This window comes from Rattus norvegicus, chromosome 1 (assembly GCF_036323735.1).
Source record: "Rattus norvegicus strain BN/NHsdMcwi chromosome 1, GRCr8, whole genome shotgun sequence".
Classification (NCBI taxonomy): domain Eukaryota; kingdom Metazoa; phylum Chordata; class Mammalia; order Rodentia; family Muridae; genus Rattus; species Rattus norvegicus.
In genome coordinates, this window is record NC_086019.1 from 264,061,715 (window position 1) to 264,084,250 (window position 22,536).

The window sequence follows — 22,536 nt, forward strand, 5'->3', positions numbered from 1 at the left end:
TTTATCTAATTTCTTTCCTCTTATTTCTTCTTTGAGCATGACTAGCCCCCCCCCCTTGAATGACCAACAATCACCCAGCCCTCCAATTGGAACTCTAACATTTATATTGTTGTGCCTATTCAAAAAGCATTCGTGAACCCCGGAAGATCACCAAGGAGCCAATTCTGATGCAATCGGACTAAGGTCTTTCTTTATTCAAGCTCAAGTTTAGGCTCAACCATTGTCTCTGATGTAGTAAAATGGGAGGGTAAAGCCCCGAGTCCACAGTAGGACAAGGTTTTATAGGAAATGGTGAGCAAGCAAGGGGGCTCAGCCTGGCAAGCATCTAACTGAATGACTATTGTAAGTCAACAGGTGTGTGCTCTGAAGCAAAAGCATGAGCAATCGCAAGTGGGTCTGAAAGCACATCTGTAACTGTAAGATGATCTTGATTGGCTGTTGCCAGGGAGTAACTCTGGGGTCTGGGCCAGAGACAAACTATACGGTTCTTCCTAGAACTTGGGTGCAGCTTGGATTCAGCTGCAGGTCAAGTCCTCAGGCTCGTTTCTTTAAAAATGGAGGCTGATCCCAGGTGGAGTAGGTTTGGCCTCTCAATACATGCTCTGAAAAGCTCCCAGAATTCCAAATATCAGACAACCACAGAAGCTATTTGCAGCTGGCAAAACCATGCACCTATAAGAACATGGGGAAATCATAGTCTGCTGTCGAGAAGCAGCCCCATATCCCACACCTGGAATTAAAACAAAATGTTTCTTATAACATTTCTGTCTTTTTTAAAGAAACCAGAATTCTCACCACCACAGAGAATTCAAGCCAGAGCTCAAATGGAAATTTCCTCCACGTTGGCTAGTTTTCATGATGCCAAAAGGTGCCATAAAGTTTCTGGGGAAGAAAAGGTGTCGATCGTCTTATCCAGTGGTCCTACAAATCACAAATCTACCAGGCAGGAAAGATGGGTCCATAGGAGCAATTATGGCACGGGTGTTATGTTAGTAACCAACTGCTCTGATTGGATTTTCGGACCTCTCCCCAGAAAGAAACCCATGCCCAGTCATGAAAAATCCAATCAAACCTGTTTGAGGAGGCCATTTGTCCCTAAGGGGAAACCTACCAGTGTTGTTGAACTAAGTTGTCACAGCACCCAGCTGTCCTTATAGTATCTCTTTTTATACTAATAGAAAGATGCTACTCTAACCTCAATCAGTGAAGCCTCTGTCCATTGTTAACTGATGAATGCAGACTCGTGGCTGCCCATGTTTTCAAGAAAAGGGACAATTGAAGGTTCAATCCCAAATAAGACGCATAGGCCACCCCACCTAAGGCTCAGAGAGCATCAGAAATAGTTTAACACAGTTTAACAGCCTGAAGATAGGCTGTATTAGTCAAGATTCTCTTGAGAAGCAGAAATAAATAAATATATATATATATATGTGTGTGTGTGTGCATATATATGTGTGTGTATATATATGTGTGTGTGTATATACGTGTGTGTATATATATGTGTGTGTGTATATACGTGTGTGTGTATATACGTGTGTGTGTATATATATATGTGTGTGTCTGTACACACATATGCATACATATATATGTATGTATGGTTCTGCTTCTCTAAAGAACCTTGATACATACATATATATATATATATATATATATATATATATATAGAGAGAGAGAGAGAGAGAGAGAGAGAGAGAGAATGGCTTACAGAATGCATTCCAACTAGTCCAGCAATGGCAGTCTACCAACAGGAGGTCCAAGAATTGTTCAGTCCATGAGGCTGAATATCTGAGTTGGTTCCGTATACCCCTGAATCCTGAAGAAGTAGGAATGGACTTGCTAGCCAGAGGGAGAATAAGCAGGTTGACAGAAAGCCAGCATCCTTCTTCCATGCCCTTTATGTAGACTGCTAGCAGAAGCTGTGGCCCAGATTAAAGGTGCATCTTCCCACCTCAAAAGAACAGGATTAAAGGTGTAGCTACCTATCCTTGAGATCCAGAATAAAAGTGAGTCTTCACATTTCAACTGATTTAATCCCTCGTAGGTGTGCCCAGTCAGTTGGGTTTTAACTAATTACAGATGTAGTCAAATTGACAACCAAGAAAACATATCATAGGCTCTTCTCTCTAGGGCATGCCCCAACTGTGGAACTCGTGACCTCACAGCAGATACACTGCCTGAACTGGGTCTGCACATAACAGTCAGTTAGGGAAAGAGAGGGGCTCATTGACACTCCTTGGAAGCTGAACTACTGCCTACTGATGGATTGTGGGAGAGTTGTGGACATTGTCTTCCTTTGTGTGGGCACTCATGACCCACATGATACTGGTGGATAGCTCCGAACCTGGGGTTACCAAGAAAGCCCCCAGAAAGACTCAGTGGGTCTCAAAAGAAAGCAACAAGGCATGGATGTGGGAGGAGGAAATTACAGAGGGTAGTAGGTGAGAGTAGCCAGAATACACCACACCCACGTATGGATCTGTCAAGGAACAAATGTGACCAATAAGGGATCAAAATTTTCTTTAGTAAAACGGAGGGGGAAGACATTTTACATGAACAAATACAGATTTTTATGGGTGGTAATGTTAGCTGGGGTAGCAAGGAAAATTTGGAAGCAGAATTCATGGGGGTAAAATACAAATGCAACAAAACACCTCTGGAACATAGGAGGCAGAGAGACACTCGAAGACTCTTCCTCCTAATGCACCCACACCCTGTATGACCTGAACTGAACCTCATTCTCCCTCCATCTCCTTCCTCAGTAATGAAGGATTAAGAGTGGAAAGGCCCCACTAAATGTGGTAGAGCAAGCACTTACTGTCCTGTCTGAAAAGGAGGAAAATCTAAACCTCTCTACAATTTCAGTAAATGGATTTAGAAGAGCTCTTTGAAATCTAACGAGATGAGCAAGCCGTAGGTAACAAGATTTAGAAACCAAAAGGAAGAAATTGGGGTCTATCTGAGGATAGGAAATTAAAACAAAACCCAAAACAAACAGAAATGAGGGTTCGGCTGTAAGGTGAAGACCCCCCAGTGTAAATGCAGAGTAAGTGGGAGATCTGGGGTAAGTAGGTTCAGGAACCCCTGCCACACCCTAGAACACACCGCTGAGGAAAATCTTCTATTCTCATCCAACAGCACTAGAGGCCCAAGGGTGACTGTAAGAACGCCATGTCGAACACCGGAGGCTGTGAAACAATGGAAAAATACTGAGAGCCTTGTCCCTACCAACCCCTGCCACTACCCACCCTACCCCTTCCCACCGTTCCAATGTCCCTTCATAACGAGATTTGTAAACTTCCTTAGTCGAGTTTACATCACCCGGGTAGAAAATGAGGATTTTTTTTTCTCTAGAGAAAATCAAAAGACTAGAGAAAATGGCCTGCTAACAAGAGAGCCGGAAATTCTCTGAGGTAGGAGCCTCCCACCTACCCACAAGTGAAGCTGGCATTGCCAAGCCCCCTGGAAACATTCTTACCCATCAATTAAAGAAAACTGGCAGAAACCTCAGGATCTTTAACCCTTGAGAAAAGTGTCTAGTGTGAAAGACAGAATTAAAAATAACACACAGGGAAAAAGGAACCTGGGAGAAAGAACAGTGTGTGGGGAGCAGAGACAAACATCTAATGGATGCTAGAATTTACCTCCTCTGAGAAGCGACACAAGAAAGTGGTGCTATTTTCTGAAGAGAACACATAAGTACGATAAAGATTTAAGAATTTTAAAATTACAGCAGGGATGGAAAATGCAGCAAGTGACACAAACAAAAAAATAAAAGCAAAGTTAAGGGAGTTTTCAAAAAGCAAGTCACACAGAAGGGTTCATCATCACGTGAAACAAAGAAACCCAACCGCTAGGAGCCCCAGGAGCTAATAACAACAATAGCTTAGGAAGAAATTACCAAAAGATAATTTAACTTTTGGGGGCTTGAAGGATGATATCATTACGTAGCAAGGCGGGTCCAGGATAAGGTGAAGCCTATCATTGGATTAGAATGAAAGGTAGGTGGGGAAAAAGTCAAGGAAGGAGGGGAGGAGGAGGAGGAGAAGCAGGAAGGGATCAGGGAAGGGATCAAGAGTCTACGGAGGAGGCTGGTTCAGATTGAGGTGAACTGGATCGATTTTTATCTTGTGTAGGTGGGTGGTTTATATCTTTATCAATTGGCAGTGAATTTATTGTGCAGATGAATTGTAGATTGAGAATTTCACATATTAATTGAATTGCTAAATTACAAGTTTTTGGAACTTTGATTTTACTGGGCTAAAGAGGACAGTGTGTGGGAAAAAAAGTGGCTGAGAGGCAGTTAGAGCATCTGGATCTGGTTCTGTTGCCTGTACATGGCCCGCAGAACGAGGGGTTGGGGGGTGGTAACTACCACCTAGGGGACCAGAGAGGGCGGCTTGCAGATTGAGTGGCAGAGTAGCAGCTGGAGTGAGTGGATCCGGTTTGATGGAACTGGTAGAAAACATCCTTTTTAATTTTTACCGCTACAGGGTAAAATCCCAGAAAAGGTGTGTTATAGATCTGAAAGACTGACTCAGCATAGGTGATGGATGACAAAATACCACAGAATAACCAAGTATTCACAGGAAGCCATGGTCATGTTTTAAACAGTGAAAGTAAGCATGGACGTGTGTGTGTTTGTGTGTGTGTGTGTGTGTGTGTGTGTGTGTGTGTGTATGATATGTATGAGTATGAGTGGTGGTGGTATGTGTGTTTGTATGCGTGTATTGTATGGTGTGGTGTGTGTGGTGTGTGTGTGTGTGTGTGGTGTGTGTGTTTGTCTGTATGGGGGTATATATGGGTTGTATGTGGTGTATAGTGTGTGTATGCATGTATGTATGTGTAGGAGGTATATGAGAGATGTGTATGAATGTGGGTGGTGGTGGTGGTAGTGTGTGTGTATAGTGTGTATGTATGTGTGTAGAGTGTGTATAGTATATGTGAATGTGTGTGTATATAGGGGAATGTGTATGTGTGGGGGTGGAGATGGTGGTGGTGGTGGTGGTGGTGGTGGTGGTGGTGGTGGTGGCGGGGGAGGTGGTGATTAGTCAAACTTGTATGTGATGGATTGAATGAAAATGGCCCCCATAGGCTCATACATTTTGAATGTCTAGTCCTCAGTTGGTGAACTGTTCAGAAAGGATTAGGAAGTCTGGCCTTGTTGGAGGAAGTGTGTCACTGGGGGTGTGCTTTGCAGTTTCAAAAGCCTGTGCCAGTCCTAATCTTTCTTTCTCTCCCTCCTCCTCTCCCTCTTTCTGCTGCCTGGAAATCAGGATGTAAAGCTCTCTTAGCTTCTGTCACATTGTCCTTCCTATCTCCTTCCTGCTGTGGTGGTCATGGTCTCTACTACTCTCAGGAGGGCCTGGAACCATGAGCAACAAATCAAATGCTTCCTTGTGCCTATGTTTCCTTGATTATGTTGTCTCTTCACAGCAATAGAACCGTAGTTAAGACAAGATGTCTATGTTACACGGTTACCTTGGCACAAACACTGGGTGTTAAGTTTCTAAAACAACGGAGGCATGGAGAGATGGCACTGTGAGAGACTTCAATCATCAGTGTCTTTGGGAGGAAATCAATAGTTTATCTATTGCCAAAAAAGAAAAGGATGCATTCGCAGAGAGTTCAGAGAGAAGCAGTGAAATCCAGGCGAGACTGGAGAAGCGCTGAGGACACTAATTGCCTCTGAGAACAAGTGTCGGAAATGGAGAGGGGAATGACAAGGGACTGTTCCTTCTTCTTATAAATATTATATAGAAGATTGGATTAGCCGATTGGCAGTTCCCTGGGCTTCTAATTGGATTCTCAAGACATCTATTTTGATAAATGAGTTCAATTTGAACTCCAAAAATGCTTACATGAATCACTCTTGCTAGAATCTAAGGGAAGAAACTTCCCCTTCTTTGACCTCAGTGTCAGGTTGGAGGCTAGCCCAATTCCTACACATCTGCACCCACTGTTCAGCTTTAGAATCCTTTTGCAAGCAGAGGCTTGGAGTAGGCTTGCACCCTGCATGAAGCAAGTTGGTCAGGATGGACCTGGAATAAAGAAAGGTTGAAGCACTCATTTCAAGAGACACAATCGGGGCTGGAGAGATGGTTCAGTGGTTAAGAGTCTATACTGCCCTTGGAAAGGCCCTGAGTTTGGTTTCAAGCACCGATTTTCGATGGCTCGCAAAAGCTTGTTGCATATCAGCCCTCTATATCAGAGGGACTTGGTGACAACAAGCCCCATGACTAGATTGTTGGGTTTTCAGGAACCAAATAGTTCATGTCCCGGCTAATCTCATTTCAAATGGGAATTTCTCTGTGGTGTACTGCTTCTTGATGCTCTCAGACTCTGGCTAGGCGAGGTTTTAACATTTCCAAAACAAAAGAATGATAAATTGGGCCATGGATATGCTAATTAGCCAGTCTCCCTATAATACATAGAGAGAGATGAATCCACCACTTGTAACCCTTAATTATTTTTCAGTGAATACATTTGAAAGAAGAAACAGCAGCATCCACCTTCCCATGGCCTAAGCTCTGCACCTACAGGCTCCTCCTAGTCCTCAGTTCTTGGACCTCCATGGGAAGTCCTTCATCTCACAGCACATCTCTGGCATAGCCCTGCTGCTCTGATCACTGAAGGGAGTCCCAAAGAGGAAAGTAAAAATAGGGTTCTCAGAATGTCCCCATTAGGGACCAGGTTGCCTGGTGTAGTTGCAAAGTGGTTTTGCAGAGGACATAGGGAAGGCATGGTTCCTAGCTCATAAAGAAGTATGACATGGACAGGAAGATGTGTGCTTGTCTGTGTTCCCCTTTGTAGTGAGGGGATGTGTTCCCAACACCAATCTCAAATGCAGAGGAACCAGGAACATGGACTGATCTGAAGAGGTGTCTCAGCAGAGCCATGGAGGCCAAGACACACTATTTGTCTCAACCCACTGCAAGACCTCAAACCCAGAAGTGCTATGCCATAGTCTTTTAGGAAACCCAAGCCTTCGGTTTCACACAATCCTATTGCCTGACTTCAAGGTAAACATATTCACTACTAGCACAATCCCAGTTAAAGTGGAAGAAAAAGCCCGAGGAAGGTCAGAGAGGAGATCTGGGGGACATAGGAAAGAAAGCAGCCCCTCATCCCAGAGTTTGATTAAAGCCTTCAGTGACTGACAGCAAGAATTGTAGAACAATGCACTGCATTTGCTGTAAAGGTACAAACTTAGAAATAATATCCCTTCTGCTTATAATATTTTATGTTAAGGACATGATAAGCCAGGTGTAAGGCCCACATGCACCCACAGCTTCATTCCGTTCCCCTGAGAATCTCAAGCAACACTATTAACATTGGTTATGGAGAGGCTGTGCATCTTCCCGCATCCCAGAGATCTTACCAACTGTGGGCCTATCCTGTATCCCTCTGGAATCACTTCATGATCTCATCTAGATTCCTTAGTCACCCCCTCAAAAAAAAAAAAAAGACGTCACTTCCATCCCATAAGAGTCCTTCCTATAACCATCCTGAAAAGCAATGAGCTGTGCCCTGCCCCTTGCAGAGATTTCAACCGCATTGAGGAGGTCTTCTTGCCCACACTAAATAGGTCTTCCTCTCTGGAACTCTTCTTTGACAAGCCCACACCCATGTTCTCACATGTCTTACTTTCTCCTGGTCTCCTTCCTACCTTTCAGTTAGCCCTTGGGCTCAAGAGTATCCTTACTAAACCACACTTCTCCTTTCCACACTAATTCTAAAAATCTTTTCTGCAATAAAGTCATGGATACAGATCCGAGAAGAGCAGGTAGTTCCTCAAGATGCTGCAGGTTTCCATGGCAAGCTGTGTCTCCTGTCTCTGTCCTCCAACATGCTAATAACCCATGCAAACACCCTACAAGTCATCCCTACTTCTTGATGTCTTTGATGTCACCATCAGAGTACCTGGGCTATGGCACAAATCATCCCCCATCCACTGCACACCAACACACAGCTGCCTTACCCATAGACAGACTTTTGTCCTTAGAATGCACTCCATTAGTCTGCACAGGCTAATTAAGTCATCTAATTCCAACACTTTGTACTTTCCAGGGTTCAATGGGCTTCAAGAGTGTTATTGGTCTATACTAAATGAGACAAAATATTAGCACTATTAGAAGAATTCACTCCAAGCACACAACATTCAAAAAGAACTTGTGTGAAAGACATAGTATAGGCCCTGGGGTGCTTTGTCAGGGAGCACCTCAGGAGCATCTGTGAGTGCTACCCACCACTATACCCGACTAGGTAGGTAGGTATGCTGTGCTAGAGACTGTCCACCAAGGTGCTCCCTGTGCTGGGAAAGAAAAATCCTATAACCCAAAGGGAACTATTGGGGTGACTCTCAGGACAGAACTGAGCTCACAGAGAGAGATAAAAAGAAGAGTCAGAGTTGCTCATGACTAGGACGCTTTGTGACAGACACTGCCCTTCAGATGGGCTTAGGTAAAAGTGCAACTTCCAAAGGTTCGGATGAGAAAGATGGTAGGGTAAGGAAGTGGTGGAAAGAAATAAAAAGCAGGAATGGCGGTGAGAATGAACTCCAGGGGCCTCTTTGTAATGGGCGGCTGGGGCACATACAGATCACGGAGGCAAAACCTGATCCTGGCTTCTATAAGTCATGGCCTCTCTCTGAGCTTCAGCTTTCCATTTGGGTAGAGACACTACTCAAACAGAGCTAAGATTTCTGCTCTTTTGTGATTAGTAGCTGAGTGTGAACGAGAGATTCTTCAGCACGGGTGTAAGTCCTGGGAGATTCTCTATAAGACGGATGGAGAGGCTCCATGTTGGCAACTTGGCTGATTGTGGAGCTTAGCCTGCTTAAGATGGTGTCAACAGAAGAGATGACCAATGAAGTCAGGTAGGAAAACAGACACAGAAAGATTTATAGTGTCCAGATCCAGGCCATGTCCTAAAGGAAAGCAAACTCCACCTGTCCCTGTTAAAGATGTGGAATTAGCCTGCTTTGTGTGCTATCTATGGGATCCAGACCTTTAACCTTCGCACTTTACGGACATAGAAATTGAACGTCATGTCACCTACTGAGGGCAGAGCAGGCCTAGGGCTCTGTGCTCTAGAGCTCCTATTCAGTCTCATGGATCATGCATCCCTCAAGGGTATTCTGTGTCATTGGCCCAAAAGATTTAACTGATCGTCCTTCTGTTTATCACAAAAGTAGTCAACTTCATTCTGTGACTCCTTTGTGGGGCTCCAGGAATTGTCTCTGAGCTGGGTTCATAGCTCTGAAGCTCATTCAGCCACAGAGCAGACTCAGGCTCAGCAAGTGTTGGCTTAAAAAAAAACAGGTAAGCAATGGATGGATTGGTAAGTAGATTGATAGATGGGTGGGGGAGTGGGTGGATGATAAATGGATGTACATGGATGAGTGGAGGAGCTTGAATGGGTGGATGGGTTGGATGGATGGGTGAATAAATAGATGGGTGGGTAGGTGGATGGATGGATGGATGGATGGATGGATGGATGGATGGATAGGTAGATGGGTAGATGAGTGGATAGGTGGATGGGTGGATGGATGGATGGATGGATGGATGGATGGATGGATGGATGGATGGATGGGTAGATGGGTAGATGAGTGGATAGGTGGATGGGTGGATGGATAGATGGATGGATGGATGGATGGATGGATGGATGGATGGATGGATGGATAGACAAGTGGATAGGTGGATGGGTGGATGGATATATGTGTGGATGAATGGGTGAGTGGATGGATAGGTGGATGAAGAATGAATGAATGGTTATGGTGGTGCTCATTATTGGAGGTCACAGTCAGCTCTCCGCATGGTAAGTAACTGATCTGTATTATCAGTCTGCTCAAGAAAATAGATCCATGGGGAGAAACTGTATGGTTTAAACGTTCCTAGCATCTTCCATTTTCCAAAACAGAGTTTTAAGAACAAAAACATCGAGAAACGTATGTGACTTATTCGTGTCCATCAGCTATGCCTGGATTACAGGAACATCCCTGGAGACAGAAGATCCAGGTCTGTTTCCATATAAGGGAATGTAGAAACACCTTTCACGCAAACAAAGGAGCTGCCTTAATCTGTTCAAACTCATCTCTGCGGAGAAATCGTTGGGAAACAGTCCACTGTGTCTCAGCAAAACACACTCCACTCTGGGACATGAGATAGAAAATATGCAGAGAGAGCCTCTTCAAGCCATGATACACTAAAGAATATTCAGGCAGTGACCTGATATTTACCCCCCCAAAATATTTCATATAAACAACTTAGTTGAATATGCAGCTTAGAGAAGAGAAATGCATATTTTGATATAATATTTTTATTTTTCCTTAGAGAATGTCATACATGCATATACATACCATAAGTCAGTTGTATTTACCCTGACTCTCCCCCTCTAGATCCACTCTCACATGCTGCTCTCGATTTTGACTTCTTTTAACCTATGATGTTCAACTAGTATTGCCCATATATGCGTGTGTGTGGAGCCACCATTAGAGCATGTCCAGCCTACTCTACGCCTGAAGAAAACTGACTATGCCTCACCGAGGAGCCGTCACCTGCCAGTAGCTCCTCAGTGAAGGGTGGGGCTCGTGCGCCCTTCCCCCATCTGTACTGAAATGTTGACTTCTGTTGGTCTTATCTAGGTCTTGTGAAGCAACCATAGCCACTATGAATTCATGACATCCAGAGTCTCGTCATATCCAGAGGTCACTGTTCCACTCCGGTCCTCTCTGACCTCTGGCTCTTGCAATCTTCCTGCCACCTCCTCCATGGTGTTCCTCACCTGTGGAGTGGAGTGTATGATATTGGCATCCCATTTGTGAATGAGCGCTCACAAACACTCGTAAGAGAAATGGTTATTGTGTTTTACCATGGTCAAGTTTACTCTCTATGTCTCAGGCCTTGTGCATAAGGAACCTCCACGGAACACCTTTTTCCACAGGCAGTGTATGCTGTGCTAGTGTCTGCAAGTTCCAGCTTGCCTGTGAAGTGATGCAGCTTTCAGGTCCTTACACACACATACACACACACACACACACACACACACTACATGACCCCCTTAAGCCCTTGTCTTTCCCTCTTGTCTAAACACAGAACCTTATTACAAGTTCCCACCTCAACCCCTGCCTCTGTACATCACTTCTAGGGAACTGGAACCTTATCCAGCTCTTATCAGCCTTCTGCAAGAGTTCTGACAGATTTCATCCCAATGAAAGAGACCCTTGGACTTTCATCACGGCCATCTGCCAATATCTCCGAATCTTATCTTCTTCCAAAGTCAGCCCCTACTTGGTGCCAAAACTTTGAAATGACTCTCCTTGATGGTGGCCATTTAAGATGTCATTTCTTCACTGACATTTCATCCAGAAAGTGTCAGTGGTCTGTCTTCCTTTCCAAGGAGGCAAATCTCACCTGGCTTTTGCCTGACACACCCAGATGTGCGGAACAGCATAAACCAACATGCACCGTGACAGCCATACTGTATCAACATCTCCTTCCACATCAGCCAGCACATCCATGCAAGTTGAAAGGACAGGAAACACCTACAGACAAATGAAAGCTGTCCCTCCACAGTAGGTACACAATTCTTTACCACATAACCAAGTGATATTAATTTATTCAACTCTAATCAATGGAGTTCACACAGGAAAACGATTATGGCCATCTTCCTACACCAGGTAACATAAGCAGTGAGGAACCTAGCTTAATTCATTTGTTCTGCCATGAACATGGTCGTAGACTATCAAGGGAAATACACTACTAACTTATCTTTCAGTTTGAATAGGAACAATGGAAGGAAAGAACTGTGAGCCCCCACTCTCCACAGGGAAATTCTAGGCCTAGGAGCTTAGAGCAGTGCCTCTCTTGAACAACATCAACTAGGAACCCATTACATATACATATGCACAGGCCCCATTGAGTCAGACACTTGGGGCAGAGGCTAGAGGTAGACCCCTCCATCTTTCTTAACAATCTCTCCGTGGATGTTTAACGCCTTTAGTAAGGAGACAGTCCTGGGAGGTCTTAAAACAGTCCGGGTATTCATTCCCCCTTCCTGAAATTCTGATTAGATCTAGGCATCATATTTAAGAAATTCCCAGTGTAAGCCAAATATGATCGCACACACTTATGATCTTAGTACTTGGGAGACAGAAGTCACAGCTACCCTGGGATAAATAAGGTTCTGACTCAAAAAAAAAAAAAAAAGCACCCAGTAATGAAGGGAGGGCAGAGGACCTCCCAGGAAAGGGTAAGGAAGTGTAAAGATTTAGTCAGAGAGTCAACAAGACACTGAATGGTTCTCAGCCCTGATCAGAGACGCCTCCATTTGTACTAGATGAGGGTTAACGCAGAGGCTCACAATTGGTTAAAATGCCAAGAAAAAGTGACTGTTGAGTGCCTGCCCAGCCTGAAATGGGACTTCTACATTATGCAGTCCAATGCTCATGGAGCACAAGGAGCCAAAGAGGAGGGCATAAAAAAAACGTAAGCGCTACAGGACAAGAGTGCCGTGAAATACTGTCTCTGGACATAACGTGGCTGCTGGACCCGTGAGCTCCCAGGAGCAGTGGTCACCTGCATGAGACCTTCAGAAGGCGGGTCCACCAACATGAATCACCTTCCCTATGGAGTCAGTTACTAGGAGGCAAAGTCATGGCCTTCAGTGCTGTAGTCACGGGTAAGTCTCCCATTCTCCAGACGCAGGCGCTCTGGTTTAACGCACCGGAGCACAGAAGACGTTAAAGTAGGAAGGGGAACTTTTGAAAGGAAAGGAGTCTAGCGTGAGGGAAACATGAGAGGATACTGGGGACATACGACCAATATTTTGTATTTGTGTGTGAAATTTTAATATATTGTATGATTATATATTTCCTATATATAAAAATTATATAATAGATAATATATCCCAAATTATTAGCATTGTATTCTGGCAACACTAAGGATCTGTGCTTACTGTCACTATGCTCTCAAGCAGATCCCTTTGTCTAGTCATATAATACATGTAATTATATAATACATTATATATCATATAATTATATTACATTATGTATATACATAAAAATAATACATATAATTATATATCATGTTATAATATGTAATGTAATCATTATATATTATACTATATTATATTACATTACATTACATATATATAAATGATTAAAATAAGAAGAATGGAAGGAGGAGACTGCCTAAGTCCCAAGGTGAACCTACAGTCAGCTACTGTCAGAGAAACGTGGGATTCACAGGTGCTGAAGTTTTTCCAGCGCAAAGCTGTGCTCGCTGCTTCCCCACCTGTCCTATGTCCCTGCACACAAGCAGCTCCTTCTGCCCTTGATTTGCATGGTCAGCCCCTGCAGACAGACTGGCCAGCTTGACACTCTCGCCATCTCATTCCCCAAGGCTCCAGAAATGTCAAGCTTCTCGTCATTCACATTATCCGTGCCTTAGTTACGGCTGTTGGTATCACCAAACCAAATGGGAAGATGTTATGGGCTCGCAGTAAAATTCTCTCTGGATGTCTGCCACTCTCGCTGAGGGCCTACTCAGGCATAGTCCCATCTGCTATCTGGAGGAAATACCAGAGCTACTGGAAAGAGGAAGAAGCAGCAGGATTCAAGGGGCCAGGCATCTGAGCCTTGGTCAAATCCACCCACTCACCCACCAATGTGTCTCTGACCGCATAGCTGTCCACTTGACACCAGCAGTCTGGGCTGTGTCCTGGTTATTAGGCAGGGCCAGCTGCTATGTCCCAGGCCTGAAGCGATGTCTTATGTGTCCTTGCAATAACGTTCTCCTTAACCTTAGGCCTTGTGAATATTTTTATTGAGAAAACACTTTTTTGGAGTTTCCTTTGTGGGCAGTAACTCTTTTTGTGTGGTTGGATTGAGAAAACCCATGAAGAGGGTTACTGTGAATTCATTTCATTTAGGAACTGATGTGCACGGCTTATATCAAGTGCATTTGAATATGTGTTTGACTATCTCTATCTGTGTAGGAAACAATTTCTCACCCAGCCTAGGGTCAGTGCTTGGCAGAAAGGTGAATTCCAGGGCCCCAGATGTCATTTTACAATTTGACGGTAGAGCTGCCCCTTCATGACCAGGATCCTGTGGTCTTACAAAAGGAACCTTGATTTCTGTCCACGTTATCCTGAATCACTCCCTCAGTGTAGTGTGAGTGTGAGTGTGTGTGTCTGTGTGTGTGTCTGTGTGTGTCTATATGTCTATATATGAGTGTGTGTGTGTGTGTGTGTGTGTGTGTGTGTGTGTGTGTGTGTGCCTGTGTGCACATGTAGAGACCAGAGGTCAGTCTCTAGTTTCAGCTTTATCTTCTAAGACAGGTTCTTTCACGGACTCTGCTGCTCGATGACTTGTCTAGTGTAGGTAGCCAGCGAGTATCAGGGATCCTCCTGGATGCACTTCCCCAGAGCTGTGATAACTCAGATCCTCAGATGCTCAAACAGCAAGCACTTTGCCAACTGCACCATCTCTGTGGCTCTAACTCCCTCACATCTGAATAACAAAACATGCCCTGTTTTTTTTTTTCTCTTTAGAACAAAATTACTTACACAGAACTATTTCCCTTTAAAGCAAAGTGTGTTAAGTGTATGTACCCCAAAATGTTGGTATGCATTTAAAAAAAAAAGAAATAAAACCAAAATTCTCAGTATTCCAAAGTCCTGGCATTAACTTCCGGCAACACTGCAGAGCAAAATAAAATGTTCTGTGCTTGACGTCATGGCCTCTAGGGTTCCCCGAGCGGATTCCCTTGTCTGAGCAGAATGTCTTCTTTCTCCCATGTAAATGCCATGTATTCCACCTTACACATTACACACTGAATCACATCACATAGGATTGATAGGCTCAGCACACAGGAAGGTACACTGTAACCAGTGACCTTCCAGAAAGTTCTCCTTGACGTCCTCCTTCCTGGAGCAGTTGCTCTTCCCAAGTGCTCTCATGACCCAAACACCAATGTTTCTCCCTCTTCCGGCCCTGACTACATGACTAAAATGGACCCTTCTCTTCCTCCTGTCTGAACCCACACTCTGAGCACAGAGGCCAGCTCTATGAAATCTGCCATTGTGATAAGTAGCCTGGGCTTAGCCGCTCACATTCTCTCTAACACAGAGAAAGCCTGCACACTGTTCTGCAAAGCACTTTGGTTTTTTAGCCTAGACAGTAGACAGCACATTGCTACGTTACTCGAGACAGAAGCCTGCTGTTATTTTAAACGGCTGCTTCCACTGCATGAAAATCCTCAAACCCTTAATCAGGTTTGTACTGACCATTGCTCCGACCTGCTATATGATCACGTGACTATTTAGAACACTCACTACAGTTGAAGTCACTGGGTTCTGACTGAGACTGAAAGAACTCTGATCCAAGGAACTTTAATGAAAAAAAAATCATAGATCTTCCATCTGCTCAGTGGGTCTCCTTGTATGATGTGTGTTGTGGTCAAATGAGAAATGACCCCTATAGGCTTGTGTGCTTGGCCCCTTGGTCGCCAGCTGGTGATGTTGTTTGGGAAGACTCTGGAACCCTCGGGAAGTGCATCCTGACTGGAGGGATGTCACTGGAGATGGACTTTGGAGATTTATAATCTAGCCATACTTCTTGTGTTCTCTCTCTCTCTCTCTCTCTCTCTCTCTCTCTCCCTCCCTCCCTCCCTCTCTCCCTCCCTCCCTCCCTTCCTCCCTCCTTCCCTCCCTCTCTGACCCTTTTTTCCCTCTCTCTTCATTTCCTATGTGCAGACAACCCCCCTTCTTGTCTGCTACACGCCATACCCTCGCCACAGTTATGGAGTATAGCTCTCTAGCGTAGAGACAAGCCAAATCAACCTTCTTCCTCCAGTTGCTTTTAGTCAAGGCCTTTAATAACACAGGCAGAAAAGTAACAGACTGGCTGTGTGGGAACTAGAGTTATGATGGTTGGTGTCACCACCTCAGCCTTCACCTACAGAGTGAGTCATGCTAAAGTTAGTTAACAAACTCCTGTAGGCCAGACCCCAGCGGTGCCAAATTTGCCCCGAAAACACCGTGAGATGCAGGACCCACATACTGACCTTGGCTATACGGAGTTTTCTAGAAACAGAGAATGCTCTGTCCCCAGAGGTGAGACAGCCTACCTGTCTCTCATCAAATCCTATTTGTGGGGCTCTGATACTCCTAGAGCCTGGGACTGCACTAGGCTATGTGGAGAGACGCCAAATCATACATCTTGCTTCAGGAAGGCTTACATTTTTATACCGACAAGATATTCATACCGAAAACTCTGGATCCCAAATTCAATCTACAGCCCTGGGGAGATACAAACTCGCCTGCATCAATCAACAAACTTGACCTACCGTCCGGAAAGTCAGATGAATCATTGCCATGACACTATGAAGACAGTTCGAGGGCTTGGAGGGAAGTGACTAATCTCACGGAGACCAAAGGGTCTTCAGAGCTATCGAGCCAGGGCATTTGAAACTATGCAAGTCTGTAAAGAGTCATTTTTCCTCTCCAATTAAGTATTATCGTGTATTGCTGCGTTGGGATGTAGACACGCGACTGAGTAATAACTGGAGTTGGGGGGCATCAACCAGCATGGAAACTGCACAAAATATTCACATATGCCCTGTCCCTGGGTCGCCCAGAGGCTCCTTACTAGGCTGTAAACTATAAACAGAGTATCCATAATGCTCACCATGTCCATCTCCGTAACGCACATAATGAGAGTCCAGCAAGACCAGAAGCAAAGGCCATACAGCCAGCATGGGCCTTGCACCCAGAATCCCTCACATCCCCTGATTGAGCACCCAACAAGTATGTTTGTTTGCACCCAGCATCCCTCACTTCTGGATTCGGTACCCAACCGTTGTGTTTGCCCCCCCAGCCCTCCCCCACCCCATGGCCTTTACTTCCTTGGGTTTGGCTTACGTTTGTTTTTCTGATTCTGTCTCTTGATTTCTGTCTCTTGATTGACTGCTACAGAAAAACAGTCCATGTTCAAGAGATTCTCAAGTGGCCACTGACGCTGCACAATCAGCCCAGTTGTATTGGGTCACTGGACTATGGCTAACAAATGCGCAATGACAAATGTGAATTGGATAACTCCAGGCTTGAGGCAGTTACAATAAATGGTTCCTGGCTGGAACCAGCTCAGTATTTAACAGCAAATACTGCTCTTGCAGGAGACCCAAGCTCTGTTCTCATCACCCAGGTCACAACCTCCGACCATCCCAGCTCCAGCAGATCCTAGGCCCTCTTCTGACCTCCTCGGGTGCCCGCACTCATGTGGACATACCACACACAGAGAGAGAATCAGATACAGCATTTAAATACCAAAAGTAAATAAGTTTTTAATAAACCAAATATTCTCTCGTTGCTATGGAAACCTGGGAGGTCACATGGAGACAGGACAGGTCACGTGGAGACCTGGGAAATTCACAAGGTGCAGAAACAGAGGAGCAAGAGCTCTAGTTCCCAGACGGGTAACAGACTCTACCTAGCACTCCCTAGACTCTCCGTGTGTGGAATAAACTGGTGCTGTGCTAAGCCACAGGGGTAGCATGGTTTACTTGTCTGGACACAGTCCAATCTATTCTGCCATATAAAGTCAGTCAGTCATTGTTGCTTCAATGACTGTTACTGGCTAAGTCTCAATTGCTCACAATTCACTCTCCATTTGGGCACGTGCTTAAAGTGGCTTCCTCCTCTCCTACATTAAGAAGGTGAATCCTGGGGGTCGGTAGGGCCCGTAGGGACGTCAGTCATTCCTCCTCGCCCAGACTCTTCCTCAGACACAACAGCCCCTCTGGCTGCTGCTCCCGAGGCTGCGGTCGGGTGTGTCAAGAGCCCCCTCTGGGTGCCCGTAGTGGGGCTGGGGAGTGAATCCTGAACTGATGTCAACCAATCACAGTCCTTGCCAGATTGGTTTAGGCTCTATTAGAGTATCTGTCTCCAAATGTTAGGGAGATAAAAAGGTGTTTCCTTAGTAATCTCAGGAAATGCTTTGTTTCTTCAACGTGGTCCTCTACGCGTCTATGACCTGGAGGCATAGCTGCATGATATGACAGAATCTACATGGTGACTGTGGCAGGGAAGACAGAAGGAAAGGAAGGGCACTGAAATAGCTTAGGAGCCATAAACTAGCCCAACGCTCTAGCCCTATTCTGAGGTAGTCGTCTGAGAGGCACCTGTCATGAATGCCAGCAGCTTCAGTCAGCTGCACATCGCATCTGTGGAGAGCTTGACCTATACCTGGGCCTCAGCTGCACCCCCAGAGAGTCCGTGTTCATCCAACCGCTCTGGAGCCTGGACATCGGCTCCAGAGGATCACTGTGGATGCAGGGACAGAGTACGTACATGCCTTTCTGGTAGACTGTGCCCAGGTAAGTACCAGCTGAAGGGCACTGTCTGCAAGTAGGCACGCTTGGAATTGTGGAGCAACAACTCTGCAAAGCTGTGCTTCCTGCTGAAAGCTCAGACCATGCAAAGGAAGGCAAAGCCCATGCAACAGAGCAATGGCCATGGGACATGGGCTGCCTCCTCACTCCCTCTGTTACTGCTCAGGGACCTCAACCTCTGCAAACTGTAGTCGAGTCCTCCAAGTAACAGCTGCCCCTCCCGTGTTCCTATTTCCCTAAGACTAGAGACATGGCTTCTTCCACCAACTCCCCACATCCATACAGGACAAAGTAATTGGACACAGTGAGACTTTCGTCTCTTATAGGCCATTTAGCAGCTGACTCCAGATGAGGCTTAGCTGGAGCCTCACTCTGAATTACCCTGAAGCCACAAAGTCACAACTTCCTGTCTATCGCATAGCACTAGGGCCCTGCTTCCAAGCATGGCTCTGGGTATCATGATACACATGACACAGAGGGTAGAGGGCTTGCTTGGAACGGCTAAGCAGGGCATGCAGGGTCACATGACTGATGGCTGAGTTTAAAACTACTCTGCGCTTGTTGTGATTTTAATCTAAATTCAGTCATGCATTTTTTATGGTCCTGCCTGTGTTACAGTTTGGACTTTTAATATCTTACCTCCTTGCTACAGTGTGCTTCATGGCCAGCCCAGAAAATATACAGCCAAGCAATCATGGACTACAAACATGAGCCAAAATGAATGCTTCATCCGTAGGTTGATTTTCTCAGGCATTTTATCATAATCACCGAAAGCAGATTAACAGCAGTGGTCTTCACCTATTAACCATGGACTGGCAAGGCTCTGCTGGAGGGTAATGGCGCAGCTGACACTGGCCTTGTCTCTGTGAGCGTGCATGTGTTTTCATGCTCTAGCAAGTGAACTCTGGCTTTTGGAAAGGACAGAAGCAGTGTGACTCACGCAGTAAGACAGAGGTCTACTCCTAAGTGAACGAAGCCAGGATACATAACAGTGGAAATAGGGTTGGGGGGAATATTTTGTATATTAATACCACACCACTAGATACCATCATAGCCAACTGCTCAGTCACCAGCACTGTAGTCTTGGCTTCGTTTCTGCTGCTATGATAAAACGCGCTGACCCAAAGCAGTGTGGGAGAGAAAGAGTTGATTTGTCTCAGGTGACGGTCCATCACCAAGGGCCTCAAACCACTAGTCACATTATATCTGAAGTTGAGAGCAGAGGGAGACCAAGAAACCCACACGATCTGCTTGCTTCTGGTCTGGTATAACCGTCTCCTGTCTTGTACAGTTCAGGAGCTAATACCCAGAGACCCCACCTACATTGGACTGTCTTCTCAACTGACAATCTACACATGCCCCAAAGATACTCCCACAGGCCAGCCTTATCTAAACAAGTTCTCAACTGAGTTTCTCTTCTCAGACAAGTCTAGGCTATAACTAGCTAGCTGACAGTTAAGAACTGACCAGTGTGGGCTGGAGAGATGGCTCAGAGGTTAAGAGCACTGACTGCTCTTCCAGAGGTCCTGAGTTCAATTCCCAGCAACCACATGGTGGCTCACAACCATCTGTAATGGGATCAGATGCCCTCTTCTGGTGTGTCTGAAACCAGCTACAGTGTACTCACATTAAGTAAATAAATAAGTAAATAAACAAATAAATAAATCTTTTTTGTTACATCATTTTTTAGATCTATTTCTTTATTTACATTTCAAATGTTATTCCCTTTCCAGGTTTCCTATCTATAATCCCCCCATCCCCTCCCCCACCCCAATATGGGTGTTCCCCCCCATTGATTCCCCCTTCCTGCCCCCCCGACATTCCCTGCACTGGGGGTCCAACCTTGGCAGGACCAAGGGCTTTCCCCTTCCACAGGTGTCCCAACAAGGCAATTCTCTGCTACATATGCAGTTGGAGCCCAGGGTCAGTCCATGTATAGTCTTTGGGTAGTGGTTTAGTCCCTGGAAGCTCGGGTTGGTTGGCATTGTTGTTCTTATGGGGTTGCAAGCCCCTTTAACTCTTTCAATCCTTCCTCTAATTCCCCCAAAGGGGGTCCTGTTCTCAGTTTCATAGTTTGCTGCTAACATTCACCTCTGTATTGGACATGATCTGGATGTGTCTCTCAGGAAAGATCTATATCTGGTCCCTTTCAGCATGCACTTTTCAGCTTCATCAATCTTATCTAGTTTTGGTGGCTGTATATATCTATGGGCCACATGTTGGGCAGGCTCTGAATGGCTGTTCCTTCAGTCTCTGCTCTAAACTTTGCCTCCACATCCCCTCCTATGGATATTTTTCCCCTTTTAAGAACAAGTGGGAGCATCTGCATTTTGGTCATCCTTCTTGAGCTTCCTGTGGTCTGTGGATTGCATCTTGGGCTAATATCCACTTATCAATGAGTGCATACCAAGTATGTTTTTCTGTGATTGGGTTACCTCACTCAGGATGATATTTTCTGGTTCATTCCATTTGCCTATGAATTTCATGAAGTCATTGTTTTGATAGCTGAGTAGTACTCCATTGTGTAGATGTACCACATTTTTTTAATCCATTCCTCTGTTCAAGGGCATCTGGGTTGTTCCCAGCTCTGGATATTATAAATAAGGCTGCTATGAACATAGTGGAGCACGTGTCTTTGTTGTATGTTGGAGCATCTTTTGGGTATATGCCCAGAAGAGGTATAGCTGGGTCGTCAGGTAGTTCAATGTCCAATTTTCTGAGGAACCTCCAGACTGATTTCCAGAGTGGTTGTACCAGTCTGCAATCCCACCAACAATGGAGGAGTGTTCCTCTTTCTCCACATCCTTGCCAGCATCTGCTGTCACCTTTTTATCTTGTCCATTCTGACTGGTGTGAGGTGGAATCTCAGGGTTGTTTTGATTTGCATTTCCCTGATAACTAAGGATGTTGAACATTTCTTTAGGTCCTTCTCGGCCATTCAATATTCCTGGGCTGAGAATATTTGTTTAGCTCTGTACCCCATTTTTAATAGGGTTATTTGGCTCTCTGGAGTTCTTGAATTCTTTGTATATTTTGGATATTGGTCCTCTATCAGATGTAGGACTGGTAAAGATAATTTTCCCAATCTGTTGGTAGCCATTTTGTCCTAATGACAGTGTCCTTTGCCTTACAGAGGCTCTGCAGTTTCATGAGGTCCCATTTATCGATTCTTGATCATAGAGCATAAGCCATTGATGTTTTGTTCAGGAAATTTTCTCCAGTGCACATGTGTTCGAGATTCTTCCCCACTTTTTTTTTTCTATTAGTTTGAGTGTATCTGGTTTGATACATCTGGTGAAGGTCCTTGATCCACTTGGACTTAAGCTTTGTACACGGTGATAAGAATGGATCAGTTTGCATTCTTCTACATGCTGACCTCCAGTTGAACCAGCACCATTTGTTGAAAATGCTATCTTTCTTCCATTGGACAGTTTTACCTTCTTTGTCAAAGATCCAGTTACCATAGGTGTGTGGGTTCATTTCTGGGTCTTCAGTTCTATTCCACTTATTTATCTGCCTGTCTCTGTACCAATACCATACAGTTTTTATGACTATTGCTCTGTAATACTGCTTGAAGTCATGGATGGTGATTCCCCCAGAAGTTCTTTTATTGTTAAGTATAGGTTTTACTATCCTGAGTTTTTTCGTTATTCCAAATAAATTTGCAAATTGCTCTTTCCATCTCTATAAAGAATTGAGTAAGAATTTTGATGGGGTTTGCATTGAATCTGTAGATTCCTTTTGGCAAAATGGCCATTTTTACTATATTAATCCTGCCAATCTATGAGCATGGGAGATCTTTCCATCTTCTGAGGTCTTCTTCAATTTCTTTCTTAAGAGACTTGAAGTTCTTGTCATACAGATCTTTCACTTGCTTGGTTAAAGTCACACCAAGATATGTTATATTATCTGGGACTATTGTGAATGGTGTCATCTCCCTAATTTCTTTCTCAGCCTGTTTATCCTGAGTAGAGGAAGGCTACTGATTTGTTTGAGTTAATTTTATACCCCAACACTTTGCTGAGGTTGTTTTTCAGATTAAGTAGCTCTGGTGGAACTTTTGGAGTCACTTAAATATACTATCATATCATCTGCAAATAGTGATATTTTGACTTCTTCCCTTCCAATTTGTATCCCTTTGACC